This window comes from Phacochoerus africanus, chromosome 13, assembly GCF_016906955.1.
Source record: "Phacochoerus africanus isolate WHEZ1 chromosome 13, ROS_Pafr_v1, whole genome shotgun sequence".
In the NCBI taxonomy this organism is placed as follows: domain Eukaryota; kingdom Metazoa; phylum Chordata; class Mammalia; order Artiodactyla; family Suidae; genus Phacochoerus; species Phacochoerus africanus.
In genome coordinates, this window is record NC_062556.1 from 3,566,465 (window position 1) to 3,588,502 (window position 22,038).

At 50.2% G+C, this 22,038-nt stretch overlaps 1 protein-coding gene across 1 annotated transcript in view; it reads left to right on the forward strand.

Moving 5' to 3' along the window:
- Window positions 1-22,038, forward strand: part of ATP8A2 (ATPase phospholipid transporting 8A2) — a 437,578-nt gene that overhangs the window by 201,840 nt on the left and 213,700 nt on the right. The gene's annotated exons all lie outside the window — the stretch shown is intronic.

The window sequence follows — 22,038 nt, forward strand, 5'->3', positions numbered from 1 at the left end:
CGGTAGGTTAAGGATCTGGCACTGTCACTGCAGGGACTCAGGTCAGTGCTATGGCATGGATTCCATCCGAGACTTGGGAACTTCTGTATGTCGTGAGCACAACCAAAATAATAATATTAATAAAAGAAGGAAGGGAGGGAGGAAGAATTAGGATGAATTAGGACAAGCGAGGGGCCAATGAGTAACTGGGGCTCTGAACTCAGAGGATTTTCTGCCTCGTCTCACCATCATCAGTGTTCTCTGTTGGCATAATTTATTTTAAACTTTGAGAAGGGGGACGGCTAGTAGGCTGTGATGCCCACACATTTTGGTTCTCTTGATACCCCGATCCTGCATGTTATCGGCAGTGAATCTTTGGGGTCAGCCACTCTGAGGACTCTGCCTTGGGAGCTCAGAACCAGGGATTTTGCAGAGGGTGGAGGAAGCCGGGGTTTGAGGTTGACCTTGGGGGAATGAAGAGAAGGCTGCTGCCCTTTTCAGCCTGAAGGATGTGCAGCTCGGGACAGTGGGGAGGGGCGCCCTAGGAGCACAGGCTTTCCCCGGGGAGCCAAGTTTCAGTTTGGGAGGCGGAGGATTTCTGAAGAGGTGGAAGATTGAGGTGTTATGGGTCGAATCGTCTCCCCTAATTGTTATGCTGGAGTCCTCACCCACCTGTATATCAGAAAGTGACCTTCATTGGACATAGTCTTTCTGGAGTCCCCACTGTGGCTCAGTGGGTTAAGAACCCGACTAGTATCCATGAGGATGCGAGTTCCATCCCTGGCCTGGCACAGTGGGTCCGGTGTTGCCATGAGCTGTGGTGTAGGTCACAGATGCGGCTCAGATCTAGCCTTGCTGTGGCTGTGGTGCAGCTGCAGCTCCGATTGGACCCCTAGCCTGAGAACTTCCATATGCTGCAGGTGCAGTTGCACCCCCCCCACCCCCCCGCCAATAAAAAGAAAAGGAAAGAAAGGAAAGGAAATAGTCATTGTGATATAACTGGTTAGGTTAAGACGAGGTCATGAGGATGGGCACTAAACCCAGGGTGACGTTACATAAAGGGACGATTTGGACACAGAGACACACATAGGGAGGTCTCACGTGACGATAAAGGCAGAACTTACGGGAGTGCCTTCTGAAGCCACGAACGCCAGGGAGGGCCAGCAAACCTCCGGAAGCGTGGAGAGGGGCCTGGAGCAGATTCTCTCTCGCAGCCTCAGAAGCCTCCTGCCAAGCCCTGGAGCTAAGCCTTCCAGCCTCCACTCCCAGGGGACAAGCCCAGACCCCGGGGGACAACATGCTTCTGTTGTGCACCTTGTTACGGCCGCCACAGGAGACGGATGCCGGGGGATGGCGTCTCCAGGGAGACGATCCTGCAGGATTCCTGCCGAGTGGTGGGTCTTCAATCACAGGGCGGAAGCCCAGGGGACACCAGGCGTGAGGGTGTGAGGGTGCGGGCGTAGCTCCTGGTGTGGGTGGTCATGAAATCTGGGAGCTCGGCTCTGCTTCTCCCTGCGGGATTTCCCGGTCCCATTTTTCACTTGTAATGGTCGATGTTGCTGCAGCTCCTGGCACGCATTCGGCTGGAAAGGGAACATTAGACGAAGGTGGCTTGGAATGTTAACCCACGCCACCAAGGGAGTTCTGCAGTGATTTGTTCTAAAGCTTTCAAAGCAGGTTGATCTATTTCACCCACTTCACCTGTTACTGCGTTTTCCCTGACCTGAGCAAGACTGCGCAAGAGTCATGAAAACCTGTATTGATGGATGAGGTGACAGCTCTTGACAAACATGCCTCTACCATCAGTTCATAGCTGATTTATTCGGGACGGAATGTCCCTGGGAAAGGAGTCTTCCGGGTAGGAAGGAAAGTATTTTGAAATGTGGTAGGATGTAAGTTAATCCTGTGCCTACACCCCTTGCTTATGAAAGAAAACGTATGTCCCGTCTTTTAGCAGGGCAGCAGCATTGAAAGCCATTAATTATCTTCGATTGTGGATCTGGTTTAGGGATGTTTACAGACTAACGTCTCCCAATATGTGGCTTGACCTCGTAAGAGGGAAAAGACTGAAATCCATCGACCGCCAAGTGTGCATTTTCTTAGTCGGTCCCCCAGTTCTTTCTAGTTTCTTGGCTTAGAAACCCATGTGAATATGGGAGCTTTTATTTAACGCCGACACCAGGTGGAATGCTTTTCTTCTGTTCTGTCCTTGCCCCCACCCCTTGCTCTCCCTCCCTCCCACGTGTGTGTGTCACTGTCTGTGAGGTCCGTGTTGCCCCAACATGCAGGGGTGTGGGATCAGCAATGCTGCTGGGAGACGGAAATTATATGTGATTTTACGCAGTTCATTTATGTATTTTTGGCTATGTCTGGGGCCAGGGATCGAACCTGCACGGCAGCAGTGACAACGCCGGATCCTTAACCCCCTGAGCCACCAGAGAACTCCTGCAGATTTCATTGAGAACCCACTTTCCTTGGCTCTTTCAAAAGTGCTAAGATGGGAGAAGGCCTTAAGAGTTTGTGTACATATGGTTCTGTATTTTGTGATGATGGGATCATTTCAGTTACAGCCGTGGTATCACTAATGAGGAAGTTACAGCAGGCTGATAATTAGAATGGGCATCAAAATGACACGGTGGGTCCTAGCTCAGCTGTGTCCTTATCGTGTGATCTTGGTTAGAAATCTCAAAGCCACCATGGTGAGAGTGACCTGCCTCGGATTGGGATTGTGTAACAATAAGCTCCTTACAAGGCATGCTGTGAAATTAGCATGCATCTATCTGGGAGAGAAATGTGGGCGTTTTCTTAACCTTTGCTAATTAGACGTCGGTTGCATTTTCAGAGGAGAGGATTTGAGATATATCTTCCGAGGGAGGATATGCCCCTAGTCCTGCAGATGATAAAAGGGAAATTGTATCAGAGACAGATACTAAGTGATATTCCTCAGATACAGAATCTGAAAAGGCTGAACTCACAGAAGCGGAGAGAAGGGTGGTTGGCAAAGGCTGGGGAGACAGCAGCCAGAGAATACAAAGTCGCAGTTGTAAGGTGCGTACGTTCCAAGAACCTAAAACACAACAGAGTGGGCATAGTACTGCTGTCTTGTGTACTGGAAAGATGCTGACAGTAGATCTTAAGCGTTCTCTTTACCCAGAGGAAATGGCAATTATGTGACGGGATGCAGGTGTGAGCTGAGCTCCTCATTTCACAGTGTATCACTGAACCAAATCAACCTGACATATGCCTTAATGTTACATATCAATTATATCTCTGTAAAGCTGGGGGAGGGGAGGGAAAGTAACACCTTCTGCGAAAACTGCAGTGACTTCCTGGTTGTGTCACGTGGTTGGGAGGAGGTGAGCGCTAGGGCAGGGACCCACCTGTTCTGCTCTGGCTTTGGAAGTTTGGAGATCAGGATGGGAGGGTGGATGGTGTGTGATTCGCCTTCCTGCTTGCTGTCTCGAGGCGAACGACACACCCTGTGCATCATGCTTCAAGCTGATTGGGGTCGATGGGAGTTGCACGCCAGCGACAAGGCAGCCAGTCTAGAATTGAAAGTCAGGTCAATTCCACAGTTAGCTTATCTTTACTTATAGCCTGTCTTGTTCCCAGTAACCTACATGAGATGCTTGCATTGGATTTGGTATCGTTTTTAAGATTATCTCATGAGAATTTAGAGTATTTCATTTGCTTGGTCTGAGTCCATCTGGGCTCTGGATGGAAAATCCGCCTGTGACTGAGTGTGGAATTTTCCCGGTGATTGGATCTGCTGGAGTGTTTACACATAGGGGAATATGGATTCAGGCAGGATATGGTGGATACATAGCTAGGGTCATAGGGTAATATTTCAGAGGTAAAATGAATATTGTGTGAATGAAATCAGTGCCAGGATCCATTTCTAATGCTAGTAGGACTTTTCTGTTTATCCTTTTCAAAAATAAAATTGTTTTAAAGCAAGCAAACAAACACACCTGAGTTTCATCCTCTAGTTCAGTTTCCTGGGAGTGTGATATCTTTTTGGTGCCAAAAACGATATTTTAGGAGTTCCCTTTGTGGCGCAGTGAAAACAAATATGACTAGGAACCATGAGGTTACGGGTTCTATCCCTGGCCTTGCTCAGTGGGTTAAGGGTCTGGCATTGCCGTGAGCTGTGGTGTAGGTCACCGATGCGGCTCAGATCCCGAGTTGCTGTGGCTGTGGTGTAGGCTGGCAGCAACAGCTCCAATTAGGCCCCTAGCCTGGGACCCTCCATGTGCCACGGGTGTGGCCCTAAAAGGACAAAAGACAAAAAAAAAAGATATTTTAGTAAAAGACAATGGTGTAAGGATAGGTCTCCCTGGATTGGACAACATGTTGAGCCTGGGGCTCCCCCCATGTCTGTTTCTTCCGATGTTTCATACTCTGGGTACCTTTTGGGGCTAACTTCTCATTCTGCTGCATGGACCCCATAATAGTGCCATTCCGTACCCCAGGGACACCCCTCACGGTTAAAATGCTTTTCAGAAAAGACTTTAAAATCCAGATATTGTCATTCCTATTCATCGTTTCCCCAGCTGCAGTTGGTGTGCTTACTGACATTCTCATTGAACTAGTGAGAGTACTAATTCGTGTCTCAAAGCCTAAAAGTAAACCAGACTCCAGGGTTGACGGGGAAGACTGGTGCGGAGCTGTCTGTGCGGCCCCGCACGCAGACGTGGACGGCAGGCAGGATGGGTGACGTGGCATGGGTGCCTCCCTGGTTATCGAACTTGGGAGATGAGAAGAAGGATGCTGGAACACAGGCTGGTAAAATTCCTCAGTGTAAAGCTGCCACAAGAACTTGAACTTGGAAGGACTTTCAACAGTCCCTTTTGGTACACATCATGGTCTCTCTCTTTTAAAAAAAGATAATATTTGAGATTTCTTTCTATGTTCTAGGTGCTCAGGTATGTGTGAAACTGCGTTATAGTTAAGACAGGAAATAACCCGGGCTGATTTCTCCCATGCGTACAGAAAGCGCCAAACTGCTCCTCTAAGGCTGCTGTGTTCCCTGCTCATCTGAGCACCAGGTACTGGAGGGAAAGTTTACCAGCACATCCTCTGCCCTGCATGGAAACCCTTTGTGCCTCGGCAACAAGAGCGTAAACAGCAAAGCATTTCCTCCCTCACTAAGCCTGGTGGTTCCAGCTTAGAGACCATCGCATTTCAGTCGGAGCTGTGGAAACAGGTCAGGTGAATGCCTGCTTTTTCAACCGGAGTGAAAGCCACCGGGGAATAATTCGTAGGCTTTACTTATTTTGTATCTTGGACGCGGTGCTGTCATCTCTTGCTCTTCTTCCGCCTGTGCTTTCAGAGCTCCCCTGTGACCAAAGCTCCTTAGAGAGGAGGCGTTTTGTTCCTTCTTGGGGGATCCTGGAGTCCCCTGGGGATCGTGTTCACACCCGGCCACATTCCTCCGCTTCCTCTGTAAAATGAGACCCTTCTTCCTCGTGTTTCCTGATCTCACCCAAGGGCTCTCCATTTTTTTTTTAACAAGGGAGGATGTGACCATCTTTGAAAAGCTTTAGGGGGCAGTTTGGGGTTTTCCGTACACATAGGAGAGATCGGACAGAGGGATCAATCGAAACTTCCATCCATCTCGTCTTTCACCCATTCATCTTCTCCATTTGGAGTAATGAGGTTTCAGAGCCGGCGAGAAGCAGCCTAAACAGGAAAACATACCTACGTGTCCAAGCGCTTTGGGCTCATACATCTTCACAAGAGGGACAGGATTGCGGGCAGCTACAGAGGAGTCAGCTTTCAGTCCTGCATTCCCAGATTTTTGTGGTCTTTCCACATAAGAGTTTAAGGGATTCGATTTTATTTTTCTGGCAAAAGTAGGAACGGGCTCGGTGATGTGTTTCACATCCCAGCGACCTGCTGCGAGCAATCGCTGCCCTTAAGGCCACGTGGGAAGGAGCCTTGAGGATACAGTGGGATCCGTGTGAAGCTGGGGGTGAGGCTTAAGCACGGAGGGGAGCGGGCCACGCGGGGTGCGTCCCGAGAAGAGGGCGCCTTCTGCCGATGGTCTAATAGGGACCCTATTAGGCTTGTTCTGTGGGAGGCCTTACAGGTACAGTCTTTATCTACACTGTTCCATTTCCTCCTGTGATCCTAGGAGGCATGCATCCTCACCCTCGTTTTACAGGTGAGGAAGGAGTCACAGGCTGTCCCCCCGAAACACTCAAAGACACTCAAAGACAGTATTGCATCACCAAAGACTTGTCCTCGGGGAGACAGGAGTCGTCCCTTTGGACTTTCCCGTGAGCTGATGTGCTTGGCTGGGTTTGGTCCAGACCTTTTTCTGTCAGTACGTAAATTAGCTTTGTTCTGCGCCCAGAAGATCGGTTGGGTTTTTTCCAAAGTGGACTCAGAAAAAAGCCATTCTCATCATTCTGAACACCCGAGGGTTAATTACTCACATATTTGTAGTTGATTCTGATTGGGCATCCATTTGTTTAAATTTCCAGTTTATTGGTCAAAAGAAAACAGAAAGCATTCAGTGGAGATACATTTGTCCTCTGCGTTAGCCCTGCGTATTCAGAGTAGTCTGTATAGACAGCATTGCATGTGCTGTACGTGGGGAAATCGTTGGGGAACATTTTACCCACAGCAGGGCAGTTATTTTTCGGTGAGAAGGGGCAGCAGGCCGGGTGTCCGTGGCATTTCCCGTTGATCCTTCTGCTGACCCGTTTCGAAGGATTTTTAGAACTGACCTGATTTTTCTCCCCATCACATCTGAATTTTCTTAAGCTTTTTGAAACCTTTTTTTTCTTTCTGTTTTAAATGTTATATAAACTCTTCGGTTGGACCCTTGAATGAAATGTTATGACATTCGAGGGGGAAAAAATCCTATAAGCATTAATCACTGTAAAATATTTGTTGCTTTTGCACCCGACCCCATCGAGCTTTCATCCTGACACAGACTATCCCGGAGGCCGCCGCTGCTTGTTTAATTGTTGAGGATTGAACGCGGTTTGATCTCCTTCCTGGTGCTTTCCGTCCTGGTAAATTAATCAAAAGAAGTTCCTGCTCTGCTGGGCATTAGCATGGGTGTAGATGTTTCTGCCTCCGAGCCTGTTCATCCACTGAAATGCTTTTAAGCCCCACATGGACAGTAAACAGCGGGGCCTCGGCCGCTTTGAGGCGGGCCATTACTTGCGACCCGCTTACATTTGGACAGGGGCCTGTTTGTATTAGCAGTTACTCTGGTTTGGGTTAGAGCATGTTCAAAGTGTCTTTGCTCCTCTTTCTCGCTTAATGTTTTTAGTATTTGTGACAATTTCCCCCCCCCATCATCTCACATGCACCCACCATGGGCATGTCCACAGGAAGACGTGGTCAAAATACAGGAACCCAGTTGGGTGCTGGGCCAGGATTTTTTGGATGTTTGAAAGCTAACATGGGTAGAGTAATGGGTGTTTGTGTTACAAGACAATGACGTTATAACACCATTTGAGAGAGAAGTTATAAGAATAGTTTTAGGGTTTTGTCTGTTTTTGAGGGCCACACCCACAGCACGTGGAGGTTCCCAGGCTAGGGGGCGATTCGGACCTGCACCTGCCCAGCTTACACCACAGCCCCAGCAGCCCTGGGTCTTCAATCCACTGAGCGAGGCCAGGGATCGAACCTGAGTCCTTGTGGACATGAGTGGGGTTCATTACTGCTGAGCCACAATGGGAACCCCCAAGAACAGTTTTTATTAACGTGGAATTGTGGGTCCTTAGGGATTTTTTTCCTTCCATGAGATAGGAGTTGACACTTTATCATTGGCATATTTTGTGCCAAGCTTTGTACAAGGTACTGAGGAGACAAAAGAAAATAATCTTTGCCTTTGGGGGTAAGAAGACAGACACATAAATGGTCACTTCAGAGAAGCAGGGTAAACATTCTTTTGAAAAAAAATACTTTTTGCCCCTTTATTATGAAGATTTTCAGACATAATAAGAGAGAATCGTCGTGTAATCTACATGCACGTGCCCATTACATAGATCTAAGGATTTTCAACATTGGCCGTATTTGCTTCATCTGCTGGAGGCATTTTACCGGGGACTGCAGGGAGGGCCGGAGGGCAGCTGGGCCAGGCTGGAGGGTGACTGGAGGTAAGAGGCACTGGAGAGCCCCCTCCCAAGGAGGAGTTGACCTTGGACCTGGTCTTGAGGATGGGTAGAAGTGAGCCGAGGGGAACTGAGAAGCTGGGAGTCCAGGGAGGGAGAAGCAGGTGCAGGAATGTGGGTGGCTGGGTGATGGGGACCTGGATTGATGGTTCTGAGGCCATCGTGGTCAGAGAGGGAGGCAGTGTCCAGAGGGGACAGCATTATTTGGGGGATGGGCAGGAAAACTTCTTACAAAAAGGGGTTGCTGTCATCTAAGGGCGTGGTCTGAGTTCAGAGAAGTTAAGTGGAGATTCTGTGTTTGAGATATTAGTTGAACTTGCAGCCCAAATGCAGAAGAGACTCAAATAAAAGAGGTTAAACAGACAGTTTAACCAACAGGAAAGCAGACAGTTAAAGGTATAAAGCATGATTTTCTCCCATGACTATTGCTTTTTTTTTTTTGGCCATGGCCTGCAGCAGCTTGATGTTGGACCTCAGTTCCCAGGCCAGGGATTGAACCTGGGCCGTCGTGGTGACATCGCCAAATCCTGATCACTAGACCCCCAGGGAACTCCCCATGATTGCATATATTAACAGGCTTGTTGAGTTAGTATTGATATACAAAAGCCGCACGTGTTTCATGTGCATGGTTTGATGAGTTTGGCACACGCAAGCACACATGAAACCATCACTGCATCCAGAGGACCAGGACACACACACCACTTCCTGAGCCGATGGGCAAGCCTCTTGCATGGTGAGCTGCTAAGCCTGGGCTTGTTCCCAGAGCAGAGGGCAGACCGGCTCTGTACCAGACAAACCCACTCTACTTGCTCAGATTTTCTTTAAAAAATGCAAAGGAGGAGTTCCCATCGTGGCGCAGTGGTTAACGAATCTGACTAGGAACCGTGACTTTATGGGTTCGATCCCTGGCCTCGCTCAGTGGGTTGAGGATCTGGTGTTGCCGTGAACTGTGGTGTAGGTCGAAGATGCAGCTCAGATCCTGTGTTGCTGTGGCTGTGGTGTAGGCTGGCAGTTGTAGCTCCAATTGGACCCCTAGCCTGGGAACCTCCATATGCTGCAGGTGTGGCCCTAAAAAGACAAAAACACCAAAAAAAAAGGAAAGGATATTAACACAGTAAGTTCTGGTCATTAATGAGAAGAATGAATTACTTAAAATATCTATAATATTGTCTCATTAGTTTCTGGTCATTGGATTGCAATTTCCTTTAAAAATAATTCCTGGCATATGAAGAGTGCCTAGTTTTGTCTGTAAAATTTTTGTTTTTATTTTTACGGCTGCACGTGAGGCATATGGAAGTTCCCAGAGTAGGGGTTGAATCAGAGCTGCAGCTGAGGCTACGCATAGCTCACGGCAACTCCTTAACCCACTGAGTGAGGCAGGGATTGAACCTGCATCCTCAAGGACACCATGTCAGGTTCTTAACCCGCCGGGCCACAAGGAGAACTCCAAAATTTTCTATTTTGGAAGGATTCTGGTGGGGGGGAAATCCTTTGGGGATTATGTCGGTGGTTCAGTAAAGTAGTGTGGTAGCAACATAGCCATTTTCTTTTCTTTTTTTTTTTTGTCTTTTTGCCATTTCTTGGGCCGCTCCCACAGTATATGGAGGTTCCCAGGCTAGGGGTCTAATCGGAGCTGTAGCTGCCAGCCTACGCCAGAGCCACAGCAACGCGGGATCCGAGCCGTGTCTGCAACCTACACCACAGCTCATGGCAACGCTGGATCGTTAACCCACTGAGCAAGGGCAGGGATTGAACCCGCAACCTCATGGTTCCTAATCGGATTTGTTAACCACTGCGCCACGACGGGAACTCCAACATAGCCATTTTCAAAGCCTGAGGATGTCCTGGTCTGTCCGTCCAGAGTCTAAAAGTAAAGTGAGTCTTCTGATCACACCCCAGTGGATTAGAAAACTGACTGGGGCTCTGGACCACCAGCTACGAGGGTCCCCTGAGCTCAGCCAGCACCACTGTCCTCAGGGTACAAATGCACATCTTCCCAGTGAAAATGAGCTTGCAGTGTGAATCCGATTGATTTGATGGGTTTCCTGTTTCTTCTACAAGCCTTTGTGTGGTTTTTTGAAGGTAACTAGGTTAATCTCCTACACGTTCAGCTTCATTTCTGTTTTTGTTTTTTGTTTTTTGGCTTGTGGAAGTTCCCAGACTAGGGCTCGTATCGGAGCCACAGCCACAGCCACACCAGATCCAAGCCGTGTCTGTGACCTACACCACAGCTCACGGCAATGCCAGATCCTTAACCCACTGAGCAAGGCCGGGGATCCAACCTGCATCCTCGTGGAGGCTAGTCGGAAACTCCCCTCTTGGCTTATTTCAAATTCAGTCCCATCCACAGATGTTTAGTGAGTCTAAGACTGTGTAAGAAATGGTACCCATGACAATAAGGATGGAAGAACAGTGAAAAACATCAGCCTCTTATTCTCCAAGACTTGTCCATGTGCCTTGTGTCTGGATGTTCAGATTTACCTCTGAGACTGTAAATACCCTATAGTGTAGTGTAGCTCAGATGGTCACAGTCTGGGCCACCGGTGGTCATTAAGAGAGGAAAGGGGGTGTGGAATTGAGTGAGGCCTTGGACAACCGTTACTGAGTTTGCTCTTAAGAACAGACACGGTGCCGTCCTTGGGAGCAGGGCTCTGGGGGCTGTGCTGATGCCTGTCACCTGTCTGCTGTCTGTTGACTTTGTCGGCAAAAGTTCCTGGAGCTGAGCTGCCTGTTTAGAAGTTCTTTCTGGTTATAAAGCCCATTGGTGGTATATTCACAGGCCCGGGGACCCGCACATCATCACGATGCGTTTTCAGTCTGTTTAGTTTTTGCCAACCTCTGTTCACCCTACTCCCCCGAAGCCTCTTTGGTGCTTTGGCCACCGTTTCTGTCCACCTTTTCAGGACCGACTCAGAGAAGGGCTTCTGTGATTTTCTCCTGACCAGCCTCCTCCTCTTTACCCACCACCCTCCACTGTGTCCTTGAGCTGTGATGCCCTGGCCGTCTTCACTGTCCATCTGCTGGGGGGACATATAAACAGGTCCTATGTCCTTTTTGGAGTGTGGCATAGTCGGGCCAGCGATGGGCTCTGGCTCGTTGTGGGGTCTTTGGGGGCCTTAAGCTCAGTTGCCGAGAGAGAGAAGGGACTGCCCAGGTCAGTGCCAAGTGCACTGGGCACCATGGTTCAGAGAAATGCTCATGTGACAGTCCCCACACGTCTCAGAACCCTGGGTGAGCAAGACATGCAGGTGCAGCTGGGAACTGGGAAGGGGCGCACAGAGGCGTGGGGGGATGCACCCTGGAGCCCAGAGCAGCGGTGACTCCCACGTGTGGTCCCAGAGCTGCCTCCATCCCTCCTCCAGCTCGGCACCCCCCCACACACACCACACACACACACATAAAACTATTTCCAGCTCCTCAGCACCAGCTCAGTGTGAATCATAAATGTTGGTCAGACGTTTGGGGGTGTGCGGCTGGTCGATGCCCCTCCCCTTAAAGAACACACTTCTTGGCTTTCCTCGGGGACTGGGACAACGTGCCCTGTCAGTGTGCACATGCTCATTCTGGCCATAGGTCTGTCTGCAAGTATTGTGAGCGTGGACCGCGTGCCAGGTGGTGAGGGCGACACCGTGGTTGTGCTGTGAAACAGCCAATGTGGCGCTGCCTTCGATGGGGGGATCTCAGAGGGACGGTCTTCCTCTGGGGGGGTGAGGGGGTGCTCCCCAGACCTGGGATGTTGTTTCCCAGTCTCTCTCTTGGGGACGTGATGGCTGAGGACTGGCGGCCCCAGCAGGCTGGAGTGAAGGGTCTCCTTTTCCCCTGAGCCTGGTGAGCAGGTGTGTGTGAAAAAGAGGTACTGCACCTGCATCAAAATGTACCCCTCTGAGTTCGTGAAAGGTCAGTTTCTTTGATTTACTTGCATCTGGAAGAAATAGAAAAACGGCTATTTCCTAAATACTGCGGAAGTGTACTTAGCCAATTCGTATGGGTTTTTCTTTCTTTCATTCACTCAAGGAGTTGGAAAGAAGTCACGCCCTTGCATTTAACGGCTGTCTGTGTGACTCATTCTAAGAGCTGGTGGCCGCCCTGCAGATACCACTGGACTCCGTGGGGACTGCTGGCCCCATCCTTTCACTGCAGCTCCTCGGCAGCCAGGGTTGTGTGTATGGGGGGAGGGGGGCGGTGCTACCTCTGTCCACCCAACTTAACTGCCCAGTATGTTTATGTTGGTTGACCAGTTGGCTGTAGTGTGTGCGGTTGGATTGTTGAATATTTTTCTTTGTTCTACTAATGACCTGACCTTCATAACATGCTGATTAAAACAAAAGTCCCCAAATGTACAAAGAAAACTGGCAGAGTGTGTCAGTGCCTCATTGAACTAACTGGCCCTGGTCTCTGCGTAGGATACATGAGAGCAAGTCAGAGAGAACAGGCTCATCTCCTTAGACGTTATCTTTCCAGGAAGCAGGAGCCGTCTGTCTGCTTCTCAGGAAAACTCCAACTTGTAAACATTTGGAATGGGGAAAAAGCCCTCTGGGACTTTTTTTGTGTGAGTGTGGGGGGGGGGGTTGCTTTTGCTAACATGACTTGATAGGATGCAGGGAGTATCTTGGAAACCAGTCAAAACCCTTTTTTCAATAATATTGAAGAAATCTTTTCCTTTGGCTAAAAATCAGTACCCTTGATTTTAGAATAGGTTTGTAGCTCAGACTAAGCCCCCATGTGAGTAAGCACACGGTGCAGACTTGTCTCATTGCCACATGGGCAGTGAGGGCTTAGCCTTACAATTGTCTGGAATAATTCAGATTTTAACTTAATTTCTTTCTGTAGTATTTAATCACCCTCTCAGAGACGAAGTGCTTTTTTAGCTTCTATTACTTGTTTTACAATTCCAGCAGATTGTCTAGGATGTAGGAGACCAATCAAGGGTTTCGTGAGGAGTTTAGTTAACTGAGGACGGCCCATCTGTCGGGGGGAGTTCGGTTTTTGGCTTGGCCCTTGGTGTCCTGTGACGTGGTTGAGCTTGTCTGACATTCGTCTTCTACTGATGCTCAGCCATTCTCGTTAGCGTGCGGGACACCGATTAGGCTTCCGCTTGTATTAATTACCTCCCAGCTGGGTTGTGCGCTGCCTCGTCTCGCTGTTGGAAGAACGGCTTGGGGTCTGGGGATGAGGGAGTCCTTCTCCCTGATGCACGGTGCTTGGGGACGAGGCCGCGCTTGTTCGTCGCGTCTGTCATTGACTGTGGCCAGCAGCTGGCATGGCTTGAGGGCCCGAGGACCGAGGGGGCCAACCGCGCGGCTCTCATCGTGCAAGAACAGCTCGTATTGCTGCACTTCCGTCCTCAGACGCAGGCCTCCCCATCTAGCGCCCCACTCCCCCGGGGAGAGCAGCCGAGAGAGGGGTGCCGACGGAGACGGGGTCCTTCCTTCCTCGTGTGCTCTGGCTGCCGGCGGACTCTGCGCAGCTGCGCAGCCGGAACCGGAAGTGCTTCCCTTGCTTCTGCAGCCGGAAGTGCTTCGTTACGCCTGCGGCCAGAGTCACGTGGGCAAATAAGCTGTGGCCGGCGTGTGCGGAGCGCTGTGTTGACTGTAAGGACAGTTTGAAAGGGGAGGCGTGGCTCACCCTGCAGGATCTGGTGGTCCTGTTTGTGTGCACGTAGACACGTGTTTACTTAGGTAGAAATATGAGTGTGAATCATTACACATGATAATGCGTCGGAAGAAGAAAGAAACCCATTTAATAATACAGAGAGAAACCCTACAATAAATCATACACAGGAACAGTCTGACAGGGAACTTGAAGGGCTGATAAATTCGGACAGGGACACATCAGCCAAAATTTCCTCTGATTCTCATCCCGTCTCCATCTTGAAGACCCAGGAGCTCATGGAGGACATTCCCAGCCAGGACCGGGGCCAAGCCTGGAGTATCCCCAGAGCAGAGAGGGGACGCCTGGCACTTGGCGGTGAATCCAGGAATCAGGTAACACTAAGATGCAGGTTTTTCTCTTGCGATTTAGAATGTCCACCCACCTTTAGCATTTGTTTGGTCTTCATGGCTGTCTTGTGAGGCCAATGGCAGAGGTGACATCCCCAGATGACAAGCAGCATCCTGAGGACCAGGGGATAAGGCAGCATCGTTGGGCTCTCACAGTGTTGAGGGTACAGGCCTCTTGGCCCATCAGGTCAGCAGAACAATGTGAAAGTTCCAAATGGTGTGTCCACAGCGGCCAAGGGTACACCAGCGTGGCAAGAGTATAGACCCTGGGGAGATGGCTGCATTTATCCTGTCTCAGCACCTGCTGGGTTTGTGACCCTGCAGCCTGTGGTGACCTCCCTGAGCTTGGTCTTGTCACCCGAGAGGGGGGGGTCAGGATTCTAGTCCCCTGCTCTCAGAGTTGCAGTGAGGGTGACGTGAGCCCGTGTGGGGGAGGCCCGATTACTGGCGAATAAATAGTACCTTCGAAATCAGCACTTGCTGCTTGTGCCCTTTCTTTACACAGACTCTGTGTGAGTGGGCACGATGCCAGGTGGGCCCACCAGCCCAGGAACTCCTGCCCTGTCCACTTGATGGCTAGAGATCTCTCTGGGCCGCCGTCCAGGGCTTTAGCAAATGTCCATAACCATATGCAGTCATTTTTGTGTTGCTTGGGGTGTCATAGAATGATACTGTTATTTTTATTTCCCCAATAGCCTTACTTTTTTTAGAATAGCTGTAGGTTCCTAGCAAAAATTGAAGGAAGGGGCTAGAGATTTCCCACATCCCCCCCCACTCCCCACCAGACTGGCACATTCGTTGCAGTCGATGAACCTATGTGGACTGGTCAGAATCAGCGAGAACCTACAGCCGCGGTAGGGTTCACCCTTGGTGTGGTTCATTCTGTGCATTTGACAGACGTTCCTCTTGGTTGTAACAGTTTCACACGTGTGGTAACACAAAAGAAAAGCATGATCAGTTTCTGCCGCTGAGACAGAGAATCACTGGCTTTTATTAAATACAGGCTCTAACTTTGAGAAGGGCGTGTGCTGTTTGGATGAAAGAGCCTTGTGGAATTTACCTCCATTCTCACCCAATACATCCCACCCTTAAAAAAAAAAAAAGAGGGGAGTTCCCGTCGTGGCGCAGTGGTTAACGAATCTGACTAGGAACCATGAGGTTGCGGGTTCGATCCCTGCCTTTGCTCAGTGGGTTAAGGATCTGCGTTGCCGTGAGCTGTGGTGTAGGTTGCAGACGCGGCTCGGATCCAGCGTTGATGTGGGTGTGGTGTAGGCCAGTGGCTTTAGCTCCGATTAGACCCCTAGCCTGGGAACCTCCATATGCTGCGGGAGTGGCCCAAGAAATGGCAAAAAGACAAAAAAAAAAAAAGAAAAAAAAGAAAGAAAAGAAAGAGAGACATTCATCAGTGCACTGAGTCCCAGGCGTGGGATGTAGACGGGTCCCCGCTGTCCCCACACTGTCAGGGCCCTTGGCTGTTTGAATTGGGTCTGGGGCCAAGGTCGGAGGCGGACAGATTGCCTCTTTTCCCAGGGTCGAATGGTTACGGCTCGGCCTGCGTGTTTGGGTTGGTAACCAGGCGGCTTCTGTTGTGAGCGCAGGTGACTGGTGAAGGGGCCGTGTGATTCACATCATTCTGGGGACCCCTTGCTCATCATTAAGCTTCAGCATTGCCTGAGTTCAGGATGCCTGGTCAAAACTTGCAAAACTCAAAGCCCATGAGTTTGTTTTATTTCTGTTTTGAAATTAAGTTCACTTGTATCATTAAAAAAAGATACCACATCTCAGTGGCAACGAACCCAACTAGTATCCTTGGGGTTGCCGGTTTGATCCCTGGCCTCACTTAGTGGGTTGGGGATCCACTGTTACCATGAGCTGCGGCATAGGTCGCAGATGCGGCTTGGATCTGGCATTGCCTGGTGGTGGTGTAGGGTGGCAGCCGTGGCTCCGATTTGACCCCTAGCCTGGGAACCTCCATGTGCCACGGGTGTGGCCCAAAAAAAAAAAAAATCCACATATAGGTGATATCATATGATATTTGTCTTTGGCCTACACACATAATGATAGTGGAATGAAATGAAAAATTAAAACAAAACAAAACAAAACTCCAGCCCTTCTCAGCTTTCCTGGGTGTTCTGTTTCATGCGCCCACCTGCCCAGCAGCAGAGGCCAGGCTCCCCGTTTTGAAACTGATGAAATTCACAGTGGAAAACAGTACGTGTATGTTAACTGCAGGGCAGGCAGACACTCCTGAGAGGGTATAGGGGCCTTAATAAAGCATTTCAAGGAAGCTGAGTATCGAATTCATGCTTTTTGTGCTAAAAACATTAAGGCATTTAAATGTGTTATTCTAATCCCTGTTGCACCCTGGGAACAGGAGGATCCAATATCTTTGCTTTAAATCCCAGCCTTCCTAGACTGCGCCGTTCTTTCGAGCCTAGAACAGGAAGAAACAGACTGTAACCAGTCGAGTGCAGAGAAAACTGGATGTAATTCAGGACATAGAACCTGTTAGCGTTTCTGTGAAATGCGGTTGCCCAGGTCTTAACCATTTCAACACCCCTTAGTGGTGACGTCAGGTTTTCAGGAGCCAGCCAGCCTCCTGAGCTCCACTTGCATCCCTGACGTTCCCGGGCCCCGGGATAAAATGGCCATGGACGCAAGTCCAGATGCATAAATTCTGAAGCCCCGAGCAGGGTATCCTGATTTCAAAGTGAGCCCTGTGTGGCTGCGGCGTAAGCTGATCCCCAGCAGGCAGGGCGTCCTCCCTTTACGGGGGCTCTCTGAAAGCCCCAAAGCTGCCCGGGCAGCGTTTATGGCTGTCCTGCAGGATCGGGTTATAAGGGTTTTGTTCAGTTAATAAAGATCAGGTTCCCTTGTGACTTGCACTGTCCGAAGGTGGCTCTGTCCCTTGGAGGCCAGGGAGGAGGGAGTGCCCCGGAGGCTGTGGGGCCGCCCTGCACCTTGTCATTGAGGCCAGTGATAGATGGCCTCGTTTCCATGTCAGCTGGTAGCATCCTTCTCTTGAAAGTTCCTGCTGGTGGAAGAAGTTCTCAGAGTTTGGCATCAAGATGTGGAGGCCGTGTAAGGATCACTTCAGGGCACTGGAATATCTGGTGGTAAAATTCTCCATCCTCAAATCCTGGGGAGTGCATCTCATGACAGGGCCTGGGCGGGATTGTTTTTTGCCATCCTGCACTACACATCGGAGAATCAGGACTGTATTGTGTGCAGTGTCTGTGTGTGTGTACAGCACTAAGATAGGCAGGGAGCCCTTTGAACTTTATATGACTATTAAATATTAAATATTGAATGAGGTTAGTGAACCTTTTAAACAATAAGGAAATTACTAGTAGTAAATGTTAGTATACTTTCATAGCAGCAAATGTAAGTAAATAGTATTTTTATCATTTAAAAAAATTTTATTGGTGGGAGTTCCCTTTGTGGCTCAGTGGTTAATGAACCTGGTTGGAATCCATGAGGATGTGGGTTCAATCCCTGGCCTCGCTCAGTGAGTTAAGGATCCAGTGTTGTGGTGAGCTGCAGTGTAGGTCTCAGATGTGGTTCGGATCCCCCGTTGCTGTGGCCGTGGTGTAGGCCAGCAGCTGTAGCTCTGATTGGACCCCTAGCCTGGGAACCTTTATATGCCATGGGTGTGGCCCTAAAAAAGAAAAAAAAATTTTATTGAGGTACAGTTGACTTACAGTGCTGTGTTTTCAATAGTATTTTTAAAGAGGCTCTCAAGTTCTCTTCTGTTTCCAGCCTCCTCCCCTCTCCCTCCCTCCCTCCTCCTCCCCCCCTTCCCCCTCCTCCTCCCCCTTTCACACATTTTGGCAGAGTGTGAAAATGAACTCAACTCCTGCTTTTGAACGTTGAGTTACACCTAAAGAGTCTGTTCTGGAGTGTGGAATCATTTAACCTTCGTCCTTTTGAAAAATGAATACTTAACACCACTTTGAAAATCGTCCTTGTACCTTGAGAGTGCCATGGAGATGCAGGCGTTCTGCAATTCAAGTTTAAGATATGCCCGCATATGCATGTTAAATTCCTAAACCACCGGTAGAATGGCACCCCCAGGATAGAAAGCACATGACAGGGCACCAGCCCGCTCCTCGCCCACCGTGCGCAGTTGGATTTGCTGGCCTGAGCTCACAGCGTGAGGTCGACCCTCCCCGTCATCAAAGCGGGACTGACGCCCTCACGGAGGAAACTGGCAGAACACGGGGAATGTTATCCGAACTCGCGCACGCGACCCACACACCACAGCAGGTCGTGCCCTGGTACCTCTGGGCTCCCAGCTGTGTTTCTGAGCACATGCGGTGGCACATGGGCCTGCGTTTCATAGGTTTGGCTGGGTCACAGCAGGGTTCATAGTCATCTCCTGAAGATACGCATCACCAGTAATAAGCTACATGTCCATCCTTTCACTCCATCAGCAAGCGCATGCTCATTCCACTAGCTGGCCACTGTGCTGAATAGTTATTAATAGGGCCGAGGGGAATTCTTGTCATGGTGCAGCGGAAACGAATCCATGAGGATGCAGGTTCCATCCCCGGCCTCTCAGCGGGTTATTAAGGATCTGGCATTGCCATGAGCTGTGGTGTAGGTCGCAGACGTGCCTCGGATCTGGCGTGGCTGTGGCTGTGGCGGAGGCCAGCAGCTACAGCTCTGACTGGACCCCTAGCCTGGGAACCTCCACAAGCTGCGGGTGCGGCCCTAAAAAGACAGTAAATAAATAAATATTTTAAAAATAAAAAAATAAGTAGTGTCGTGGTGCTGAGGTAGTCAAGATTGTGGTGGGATGTGATATGAGGCTTAAATCCTGGTGCAAAGAGCAAACATACTGTGAAGTGCTGAAACAGAAAGACTTGGGAGGATTTGCGCAAACCCAGCATCCCCGAGACCACTCGTGAAAATTCAGTTAAGCCAGGGTCTGCTACGCCCTCAGTGCTCACGTGAGATGATGTGCAGGGGCGAACTGCTGGCTTCAACTAGTCAGAGCGTCACGACTGAAAGAGCTGGGGTGGGGGGAAGGAAGAGACCAGGCTCACGTGTCCGTCTTTCCCAGGAGAGCCCCACGTGAGGCCAAAGAGCACTGCCAGCTCTGTGTCATTAAGAGCTGTCACAAAAAGCCTGCAGTAAGCCTATAATGTTTCCAAGGATATTGGTAGAAAACAGAATCCAGATCATTGGCTTGTTGGGAAGTTTGCAAACAGAGCCCAGCCCTAGACGACAGGAGAAGTGGGATGCTTTTATCTACTTCCGAGGATGCTAAGTTCATACCTTCTAGACGTTCCTGGTCATTTGGGGGGTGGTTTGTCTCCTCTCCATCTGAGCGTAGTGCCATCCTTCCCCATTACACAATAGTCCCGTGTTCCTAGGTCTCTTACTTATGTGGAAGTTAGTGTATTTGGGGGCAAGTCTACCCGTATTTCTTCCTATTATTTGTAGTTAGCATTAGAGATGCTGTTAGTCGTAGCATCATGATCGTAGCAGGCAAGTCACCATTTATTGAATGTCCTCTGACTGAATCCCTGGAGTGGCAGACATCCCAAAAAATGGATGCGATCAGTTACGCTGAATGTATAGCATTCGTAGAAGTGACTACACCTGTTGGAAGATTTCAGGATCCATTCTTAAAACATCACCCATCCTGCTTGTGGTCTGTCATGCTTTCTGCTCTTGGCTGAGACAGCCGTTGAGGTCGGGGAAGGAGGAGTAGCTTCGGTCATCTGACACTGTGTCAGAAAACCCACCACCCTTTTCTGTTATCATTCAGATGCGGTTTTGAAATTATTAAGGATTAAGAGAACCCTTCCTGAGGGGGTCTCCAGAACCCCTCAATCTTGAGAGGAAACACTGCAGCAGATCAGATCCTTTCACTGCTGAGGCAGCCATGGCCAGAAACCCTAACCTGAACCATGCCTGGGTGCTACCATCTCAAAGCTCCTGGATGGCGTTTTTCTCCATAAGGGGCTGTCTTGCTTCTTAGAATGTATTCTGCTCTAGCCCCCACTTGTGAGGGGGCCCGTCGGCCAGGGGCTCCGCTGCTCTCGCTGTTGTAACCCTCTGGGGCACCATCTCCACAGCTGCTTGCTGTAGGGTTTCTTCCTGTAGGGTTTCTGAGGAGGGAGACTTCCCTCTGTTCTAGAACCACTGAGTCAGTTGCACCTCTTTGTACCCACAGATAAGCCAGCCCTCAGGTCCCTTCTGGGTTCAGCTCTCACCCTCTTGCTGCCCATCTCCCCTGAGTCCCGCCTCCCCGTGGGCTCCAGGACCCATCCCGAGCTGCCTTTGGAAGCTCCAGGCTATGACTGGATGCGCCCAAAATGGAGACATGAAATGAAGTTGACAGCCTTACACAACTTGGGTCAGAGCCCAGATGTGGGACACTCCAGAAAGGGCCACCTGTCCAGGAGGCTGGCCCCATGTAAGTGCACTGAATGCATCTGGAGAAGGAACGCAGGGGTCAGCCCGTCATGGAAACACTTCGGAAACAGAAATGTCTGCTCAACTCCCTCAAAGAAAAGCAGCAACTTCAGCCTGGGGTTTTCTCCGCAGCTTCCCTGTCCCGCCTGCTCAGCCCTTCATCCGCCCGTGGCACCATGTGGGTGTGGCTCAGCGTCGCCCGGTGGGAGCCCTTCTCTCCAGACATGTCCGGTCACCTTGCTTGGTCACCTGAGAATCTCAAGGAGCTGCAGCCTCAGGCCCGTGCTCTGGCCGTGTCTGTTGACGCTCCCTTGGGATGGCTTTGTGGACGCAGCAGGAGGGATCGGGATGAAATGATGGCGTTGGGCGAGGTTCCACCTCGAGGGCTCGGTAATCGTCCTCGAAGAGTCATGGTCACAATCGCGCAGAGGTGTGGGTCGTGCAGCGCCTCTGCTCCCACTACCCGGCCTCTTGCTCACTCCCTTTAAGTTTCTGACGGTTGAGGAGGCGAAGGCAAACGGTTTAAGGAGGATTGTGTCCTGACCACTTAGCAGACGTTGGAAGGGGTAGCGCCCATCAGCGGGGAGGCCTCCGGCTGGACGTCTTCATCCTTGAGCGGCCGTGATCGGGCGCAGGGAGTGACGCACCTGGAGGGCGCTGTTCCGCTTCCGCTCTTGGCCTAGGATGGGCGTGGCCTCCCTCACTTCCGGTTCGCACCGACCTCTCCCAAGGCGCGAACCTTGTCTCCTGGCAGCCGTGAACACCCAGCTTTGCAAAGACACGTTGGAAACGGGGGTGCACTGATGTGATGCCAAAACTCTTTCCACCTCGTGTTTTCTCCCGCTCGAGAGAGGCTGCGTTTCCCTTGCACACTTGTAACTTCCCGCTGCCGCCCCCCCAGGCCCCCCGCCCCCGACGGTCTGGGACTGTGGGTCAGACAGCGTGCACTTCTCAGGTGTGTCCGTCTCTCCTCCAGCAGTTGAGGTTTTCGGGCGGGGTAGGAGATAACATTTGTTTCACACCTGCTAGTCGACTTAGGGCTTCACGTAAAAACATCACAGCCATCTCACGATGTGGGTGGCTGTCATTCCCCCCATTTCACTGACGAAAAGACGAGAACTCACAAAGACTTCCTTGTTTAAATCCTTAGTATTAGTGAGGGCCCAGGAGGAGGTCATTCTCAGCCGTTTAAGTCTGAGTCCTCCGTTGTTTTCTCTGTACCCTGTTTGATCTCTGCTTCTGTGGCGTTAAAAAGTGAAGCAGGAAAGCACGTTTGTGTAGCAGATGAGAATCATGGGCTGTGTCTGCCAATAAGAAATTGACTGAGAAAGAAATGTGATGATCAGCCCTTGGATCCAAGTAGCAGTTGCTCAGACTTGGTGGGAATAGATGCAGCTTCTATCCCTAGATGCTAAACTGCCTGATTGCTTGTGGGTAGTTAACAGGAAGCTCAGCGATAAACAGCAGTGAGGCTTCTGGGCATTTCCTCTTTAGGCTCC